General features: G+C 39.7%; 1 long non-coding RNA gene across 1 annotated transcript; it reads right to left on the bottom strand.

The window, feature by feature from the left end:
* Window positions 1–6,337: 6,337 nt before the first annotated feature.
* On the bottom strand, window positions 6,338–7,784 carry LOC138836660 (uncharacterized). Its single transcript, XR_011374983.1, has 3 exons — window positions 7,638–7,784; window positions 7,488–7,551; window positions 6,338–6,405 (listed from the first exon to the last, which is right to left on the bottom strand). It is a non-coding gene; the product is annotated as an uncharacterized lncRNA (long non-coding RNA).
* Between the last annotated feature and the right edge of the window lie 1,618 nt (window positions 7,785–9,402).

Here is a 9,402-nt window from a genome sequence, read left to right as displayed (position 1 = left end):
ATAAAGTTGCAGAGCTTCTGCAGGGCAAATGACATAGCTAGCAAGATCAATAGAAAGCCCACCGATTGGGAGATCTTTACTAGCCATACAACAGACAAGGGTCTCATATCTAAAATATACTTGGAACTCAAAACATTAAACCCCCAACAACAAATCCTCAAAGAAGCAACTGCCCAATAAATAAGTGGGTGAAAGACTTAAAAGAGAAACTTCTCTGAAGAAGAAAGAAGGATGGCCAATAGACACATAAAGAAATGTTCAACATCCCTAGCCATGAAAGAAATGCAAATCAAAACAATATTGAGATATCAACTCACCCCAGTTAGAACGGCAAAAATCAAGAACTCTAACAACAACAGATGCTGGAGGGGATGTGGACAGAAAGGAACCTTACTTCATTGTTGGTGGGAACATAAACTTGTTCAACAACTTTGGAAAGCAGTATGGAGGTTCCTCAAAAGACTTCACATAGAGCTCCCCTATGACCCAGCAATCCCACTTTTGGGCATTTACCCAAATGTTTACAAACAAGACCACACTAAAGCTACCAGCACAACAATGTTTATTGCAGCATTATTTACCATAGCTAAGATATGGAACCAACCCAGATGTCCCTCAGTAGATGAATGGATCAAGAAAATGTGGCATATATACACAATGGAATTCTATGCCTCCATCAGAAAGAATGACATTGCCCCATTTGTTAGAAAATGGAAAAACTTGGAAAAAATTGTATTAAGTGAAGTAAGCCAGGCCCAAAAAACATAGGTCCCATGGTTTCCCTTATTTGCAATATCTAGTATATGTATGAGTCAAGCAGAAAAGGTCAGATAATGTGAGGTCAGGAAAATGAACCCTTAGATATGTATTTTAATGTTTTTTTTCTTTCATGCATGTGTTTCTAACGCATTTATAAGATTATCTCTTTGTTGCTTTGTATGTCTCTCCCCCACAGTATAACCTCTGCTTTCACTATATTTGATGTCAGTATAACTTGTGGAGGAGATGGGGAAAAACCAGTTGTTTAAGGATACAGGTGGACCTGTTGCAACAATGAGAAGTACAAGCTGTCATGTCCAAAACGAGCTTTACAACGTCGGTGCGGGGGGGGGGGGGGGGGGAGGGGGAAGGAGAAGGATTGGGATTGGGGGGAGGGGCATGGCAGGGAAGGGTTATAAACCAAAGAGGAGGGTGCAATGCTTGGTAAGAAATGTAAGCATTATCCTGCCCATGTAATTGTAACCCCTCTGTACAGGATGTTCACAAATAAGTTAAATAAAATTTTAAAAAAAGAAATAGAAATGTATACTTTACCTGGTTTATATAACTATAATCCTTCTGTGCATCACTTTTAAAATAACAATAAAAACTAAAAACTAGGATGTAGGGATTCTTCTTATATTATTATTATACTATGTTTTATAGTATTCCCAGAGAGGGAGAGGACCAGAATTTCATAGTTTGTCATCTGTGACAGCGTGGTCCATTTTTTTTAACACCTGGGTTTCTTCTTCTGTTAAAAGTTGTGACAAATGTAACTGTAACCCCTCTGTATACTATGTTTACAAAAAAGACATATAAGGGCTGGCAACATGACTTAGTGGTACAATGCTTGCCTAGCATGCATGAAGCCCTGGGTTTGAAACCTCAGTATCACATTCATAGAAATACCCAGAAGTGGACATAGTGATACAGGTTAACACATTGTAACAATGACATGTACAAGACACTGTGTTGAAAATGAACTTTACAACTTCCTCAGAAAGGGGGGAGTAGTTGGGCAGGTGGGAACGGATGAGGCAACAATGTTCCATAGAAAATGTACTCATTACCTTCCTCATGTAACTGTAACCCCTCTGTACAGTATTTTTACAATAAGAACATATATAAAAAAGAAATACCCAGAAATGGGACTATGGCTCATGTGGTAGAGTTCTACCATTGAGCAAATACAAGCGCAGGGACGGTGCCCAGGCCCTGAGTTCATGCCCCCGAACTGAAAATACAACAAAACTTGTGATTAAATAGAAATTAATTCTCATGATGTTTCTCCACAAGATGATATCTCTCAGGGATTTCAACTAAGTCTGGTAAACAGTGTTTAACTCTTGTTGGCATTTATATGTATGAATAGCAAATAATTGTCAAAATAGAAAACAAATCCTCATTACATGTTCAAGAAAGACAAAATAGACACTGTCCTCATGAGCAAGGATGGAAGAGCTCCATTAAATGGTGAGACACCTGGCACATGCTCAGGAGGTCAGATGAGGAACTTTACTTCTGAAGAACACTGCAGTAAGGTGCCCTGAGTACCCACAGGCAAGAGTCATGACTGATGAAGATGAAGAATTCAATGTGCACAGCAGCTGGAGAAGAAGTACTTCATACTGAAAATCACTTCATCCATAGGGAACTAGAAGACATGGATTCTATGACTAACAAGCTGGAGTCAAGCCTTCCAAGGTAAGGACATAATTAGGAAACATTCCTTGCTTTTGAGAAGAGCATAAACCATTTGCTTCCATACTGGTGGGTCCTTACAAAGAGCTCTACCTTGATTAGCAGTGATGAAAGAGATGGATTGCATACAGAAAAGATCCGCAGGCAATGCATTTCATGCAACAGGGAAATGGAAGACAACCAATCTGCCATGACTAAAAAGATTAAACATGTTTCTTGCTGAGGTCAGATAAATGAGGAGAGTCAATCTGGATACAAGCACTTCAGGCTGAGAAGATGGTTAATTCTTGCCTGATAATGTTGCTTGGGTTTTAGTTATCTTATTTTCTACCTGTTCAGGGCTTGATTTAAGGGCCTGGGCTCTATCCATGCAATTATTTTCTCAAGCCTACAGGAGGAACAACTCCACTTCTAGAGTTTTGCAAGGTAATTGCAGAGAGTCTCATTATATTTTTGGCGCAGACTCACTTTGAATCAGGATCCTCTGATCTCTAACTCAGAAGACAGAATCCAACCTGAGGAAAGATGTGAACGATTAGTTTCATCCTGGGAAGGAAAAAAAGTCATGAATTTATTTTTTTTCTTGTGATGGATTTATGAGATAGATACTCTATGGGAACACTTACCTCTTTGAGGAGAACACAAATAATCTGAGATTGTATTCCTTGTTCACTAAACACTTCCCTCATTGAGAAAAGGGGTTAGATTCCTTTCATACTGATAAGACCACAGGGACATTGGTTCTATATTGACTGTACACAGAGTCCTTTTGGAGTAGATTTGGAGAAGACAAATATCGGTGAAGGAGCAGCAGCGGATGGAACCCATGTCGAAGAGAGACTGAAGAAATCAATTCAAACTATCAAGAGAGAAATAAAGGACAAATGTCAAGAGCAAATCACAGGAACCAAACAGGACTGCATTTTTAGAGATACCAAAATGACACTTACCTTCCTGAGGAAAACTGCATTAGATGGGACAAACACTAAGGAGACTTGCAATATAGACACTCCATTCCCTAAAAAGAGGTGCAATGGATTTCATGCTACAGGGAATTACATTGTATGTTCTCCTTGCATTGAGGTGAGCAGTAGTTGTAGAATCACAACTAGGGTGGTATAGGACTAGACTTGACACTCAGCTCTGTAAAAATAGAGACATGCTGAGGAGAGCTGAGACACATGTATTTCAGGCTGAGGACAATGGGACTAGACAGTTTCTAGGCTGAAACCAGCAAAGGATAATCCATTCCTTGCTCATGGTGGACAGAACAGGCACTATCCACACGAGTAAGGCTTACTAAATAATTCCTGATTGAGCAGGTGGCTAGGTTCATTTCATACTGAGGAGTCCACATTGATAAGAATTCTTTGTATTTGGGTTAATGTCATTTTATTCATTTAACACAGAATATTCCAGGAGGACTGTGATTTAAATTAAGGTTAATAAATAATTGCAAATTGAATTTTCCTCTTGGTGTTTTGAGGATACAAGTAAAATTAAATTGATATTTCCCCCATTTAAAAATTTTTATTATAAAATAAAGATGATATACAAAGGGGTTACAGTTACTTGAGTATGCAATAAGTACATTACTTGTTGAACATTGTTACCACTTCCCTTGTTGTTCTCCCACTATCCCTTCCTCCCCTACATCCCAACCTCCTCCCCACCCCATCCCACCCAAAGTTGTTATGTTCAAGTCCAATATACTATCTTCTGGGTACCATTGTTGAAATGGGTCATCCTGTGTCCTTCTTTCAATGTTTTGTTATTCCCCCCTCTCCCCATATTAGACAAATGTTTATACAAGATGCAGGGTATCAAAATCAAGCATGTAACAATAAAAAAATTAAGCACTGTAACAACCTGGGCTATACCGGAGGGGAAAGAACATACAAAGGAAACAAAACAATCATAGTACATTTAAAACAACAACAAGGAGGAAGGACTCTTCTCTCCATATCTTGGGGTTCATTCCATTTAGCATCCCCTTATAAGGTAATATGAACATATCGTTTGTGCCTTTTCTACTCATCTAATAAAATTAAGGGATATGATTTCTAAGGAGAAGACCCCCTGAGTAGATTTCTGCACATGGATTTCTTGTGGACTGGATCTCAAGAACACTATATGCTATGAAGCAGCTCAAATGTTGTATCTCATGGTGAAGACAGATTGAAGAAAACAATTCCATGTTCTAAAAGGAGAAGAAAAGAAGAAATGTCAACAGAAGAATAGAGGAAACAAATATGACTTTTTGCTAATGAAACACCAAAATGACACTTACCTTCCAGAGGAGAGCTGGACTAGATGGCTTTCATGCTTAGGAGAATTGGAATATCTCCATTCCCTTCAGAGAAGTTATACAAGGACTCCATGCTAAAGAAAATTATACTACGTGTACTTCTTGCAGTGAGGTGAGCAAAAGAACATGGATTCAGGACTATCCAGGCCTATACTTGATATTTCCCTTCCTCAGAGATGGAAAAAATAGATCCACCTTGAGGAGAGCTGGAAGACATGTACTTTAGGATGAAGACAATGGGAATAGACACTTTACAGGCTGATGGTAGCCAAACAAAATCCATTCCTTGCTCAGGGGAGACTGAATAGTTATTTTGTCCTTGAGCAAGGCTGGAAGAAATTGATTCCATGGTGAGTCACTTGGCAGCACACAAATTCCATGCTCAGGAGGATGTGGGAAGCAATTTTCATCTCAGGAGAGCTTCAAGGGACAAATTCCTTTTGGCCCAACACAGTGGAAATATCTTCCAGGTTCACAAAGGCTGGACCTAAGACATTCCATGGTCAGAGAGGCTGACAGAATCATTCCAAGGAGAGCTACCCTCTGTACCCACAAGCCAACGTCACAATAGATGGGAGACCAAGAAATCTATGTTCACACATGCTGGAGTAGAACTAATCCATGTTGAAACTCACTCAAATATGCAAGGTAACAGAAAAACATGGATTCCTAGAGCTGAAGTCAAAGGCTGCCAAGATTAACACAAGTTTAGGAGACTTTCCTTAATGAGTAGAAACAAAGCCAATTGCTTTCATGCCTTAATATTCAGGGCTGAAATTGATGCATTCTTGCAGAGAAGACCTGAAGGCTATGCATCTCTTGCCATAGGCAAACAGAAGAGACACATCTCTATTGTGAGAAGGCTGTGACCCTTTTCCTGCAGAGGGAAGCTAAATTAGACAGCTTCTCTTAAGAGGACAGTTCAAAGGCAGGCCCTGCAGATTCAGAAGAGATGGCTAAGCCTCATTCCATTCTGAGTTTTGGATGCAGATTTGGTTTTGTTGGTTTTTTGACAGTCTAGAGAGATACCTGAATTTGTGGAAGATTTTGCTAAAATTTTATTTCAGTGACAATATTCAATAAGTAGTGACTTTTTTGCTTACAATTTTGTTATATTTTTAAAGTTGATTGACAGGAAGAAGAATCGAGTCCCTGTGTTACAAATTGGTGCATCCTCAGACATTGTGTTCCATTGTTTCTGGATCTTGGTGTTCTCATCTGTGAAAAGTAGTGATAAACAGAAAGCTGATCCCATGATTTAAAAAAGTGACAGGTATATACATAAAGTCTGGTAAATGGTATATATGTTGCCTTTCATAAGTATTATTATCAAACAATCTTAAAATGAGAGAGAGAGAGAAAGAGAGAGAAAAGAAAGAGGGAAGAGAGGAAGGGAACATACCCCAGTCTATGCTGAAGAGAGACAGAACAGGCACATTCCACATGAGCAAGGCTAGAAATACTTCTATGTTGAGATGCACAGTAACACACACCTTCTATGCTCAGAAGTATGGAGGAGTCCCTTTTAATCCTGATGAAAGCTGAAGGAGATACATTATATCGTGCCCAAAACTGGAGAAGACATCTTCCATGTTCATAAAGACTTGGCCTGTGACATTCCATATTCAGGTAAGCTGAGAGACATGGAAAATAAACACAAAGAACTTCCTGCCTATGCTTCCTGGAGAAGGAGTACTCCATGCTGATACTCCACCTACAAAGGAATTGGAAGACGTGGATTCCTTCCCTAATAAAGCAGGAGGCCCAGCTTTCCATGGTCAGAACAAATGAAGAAGACATTCCTTGCAGAGAAGGGCAGAAGCCATTTGTCCACGCTGTGGGATCCTTCACAGGAGATCCAACTTGATTAGCAGAATTGAAAGAGATGGATTATATACAGAAAGACCTGCACTGCACAAATTGCATAGCATGCAATGAAAAAATGGAGAGACCCATCACTTCTGAATATAGACAGGGAAAACGTTTCTTCCTGAGGCAAGCAAAATTACACACATTCACAGGAGGAAAGCTAGAATACAAGGACTGACTGTTGGCTAGAAAGATGATGAACTCTCACTCCATTCTACATTTTGGTTTAGTTGCTGTTGTACTAGTCTTATGGCTTCAACTCAGACTGGGTGCTGTCCCCAGGGTGTTTTGCTCACCACTAGTACTCTATGACCAGAGCCACAGCTCTACTTCCAGATTCTGCTGGGTAATTGTAGATAAGAAAAGCACTTCTCTTGTTGCAGCATGTTGTTATTTCCTTTCCCCTCCACAAATTATAAACATGTATAAAAAACATACAGGGAAACAGAATTAAATGCAATGAAACAGTGGTTATACCATGCGGGAAAAACAGACAAAAGAAACAAAAAATCACACAGTGTTTTAAATAATGGCAACAAAGATAAAAACCTCTTGTGTTCCCAATTTGGGGTTCATTTCACTTAGCATCTTTTCATAAAGTCACATATACATACTTTTTACCCATTGTAACAAGGAGATGTACAAGACACTACCTTGAAATTAAATTTGCAACTTCAGGTAGAAGGGAAGAGTTGGGGAGGTGGAGAGAAAATTGATGATAGGGGTAAAACAAAGGAGGGGGTAACAATTATCAATAGGAAATGGACTCATTACCTTACTCATGTAACTGTAACCCCTCTCTACACAATATTCACAATACAAAAACATTTAAATAAGAGAAACATACTTCTCTATAAGGGCTGGCTTTGAATGGGATCCTCAGGTCTCAGCTGTAGCAGATGGATTCTAGGCTGAGGAGAGATGTAAAGATTAATTTCATCTGGGAAGAGAAAAAAGTGATGAGTTCATGACATAGAGATCCTAACTGAACACTTACCTCTCTGAAGAGAACACAAATAATCTCATGGAGTATTCCATGGTTATTAAACACATCCTTTGCTGATAAGAACAGTTAGATGGAATTCATAGGAGGACTCGACAGGCACATCTTCTCCAACATTCTGTTGAAGAAGACTTGAGTAGACCCAGGTTATACTAAGTAGATTTCTGCTATAGAAGACTATATATCCTATAATGAAGCTCCAGTGGATGCATCCATCCTTGAAGACAGACTGAAGAAATCCATTCTTTGCTCTGAGGAGGAGAAGGACGTATGACTTCAACCTAAAGAGACACCAAAATGAAACGTGCCATGCTGAGGAAGGCTAAGAAGATCTGGTATTTATTTAATACCTGTTTTCTGTCGCAGGAAGAGAAGATAGATATTGATTCCATGCTGAAGAGAATTATACTATATATACTCTTTGTACTCAGGTGAGCAGAAGGAGATGGATTCAGTACTGTACAGGCCCAGGCATATTTACCTTCCTCAGAACTGGAAGAAATAGATCCACCCTGATGAGAGCTAGGAGACATGAGTTACATGATGAGGAGCACGGCAGTACACATTTTCCAGGCTGCAAACAGCAGTAGAAAATTCTTTCTTTGCTCAGGCAGACAGAACAGGGACTATCCACTCAAGCAAGCCTGGAAGAGCTCCATTCCATGGGGAGCTGTCTGGCAGCTCACACATTCCATGCTCAGGAGCAGGAAGGAAGCACTTTCCATTCTGAAGATAACTGCTGGAGACACATTACATCTTGCCCCAACCTGGAGAGGACATCATCTATGTTCACACAAGCAAACCTGAACATTCCCAATTCACAGAGGCTCAGGCACATTCCAAGAGGAGGTACCCCTATGCCAGAGTGATGATAGATACATATAAAGATAAGTGTATACAAGTGCTAGAAAAGAATTACTCTATGTGGACACTCTGTCCATGTACATGGGAACTCCATACCTAATTCAGCTGGACTCACTCAAGCCTTCCATGGTTAGAACAAATGTAGGAGACATTCCCTAGTCAGAAATGCAGAAGCAGTTTTCTCCATGCTGTTGGATCCTTCCTAGAAGTTGTACTTTGAATAGCAGAACTGAAACAGATGGATTACATGCAGAGAAGAGGCAATGTAGTTCATGTAATCTGAAAACAAGAGACCCATATATCCTGAGTAGTATTAACACATTTCATGCCCAGGCAAGCTGCATCAAACACCATGACATAGGAAGAGAACTGGAATACAGACAGTGCAGGCTGGGAAGAGATGGTTAAGCTCACTCCATTCTGTGTTTATCTTTTGTTCTTTTTGTGCTCATCCTAGAAGCTTGAACTCCAAGCCTTGGCACTGTCCCTGAGGTTTTTTCTCAAGGTTAGCACTATGCCATTTGAGCCACAGCACCACTTCCATCTTTTGGTAGAAAAGGCAGGTAAGTCTAGTGGGCTTTTCTGCATGAGCAGCTTATGAAGTAGGTTTCTTGGATCTCAGCTTTAACAGACAGATTCCAAGCTGAGGAAAAGATCAATTTCATCGTAGGAAGGGAAAATAGTGATGAATTTATGATATATAGACCCTTGTGGTAACACTTCTTTAAGAAGAGCACATATAATCAGAGAGCAGTCCAAGCTCACAAAACAAATCACTAAGAAGCGTGGTTACAAGGATTTTTTTATTTAGGAATCTGTAGGAACATTGCTTCTATGTTGAAGACAATACAACACCCATGTTCTTGCTGAGAAGGTTTTGCAGAGGACATACAGA

This window comes from Dipodomys merriami, unplaced genomic scaffold (assembly GCF_024711535.1).
Source record: "Dipodomys merriami isolate MVZ:Mamm:240054 unplaced genomic scaffold, mDipMer1.0.p SCAF_10, whole genome shotgun sequence".
In the NCBI taxonomy this organism is placed as follows: domain Eukaryota; kingdom Metazoa; phylum Chordata; class Mammalia; order Rodentia; family Heteromyidae; genus Dipodomys; species Dipodomys merriami.
Note: the sequence above shows the minus strand (reverse complement) of the source record. Positions and strands in the feature narration are given on the sequence as shown.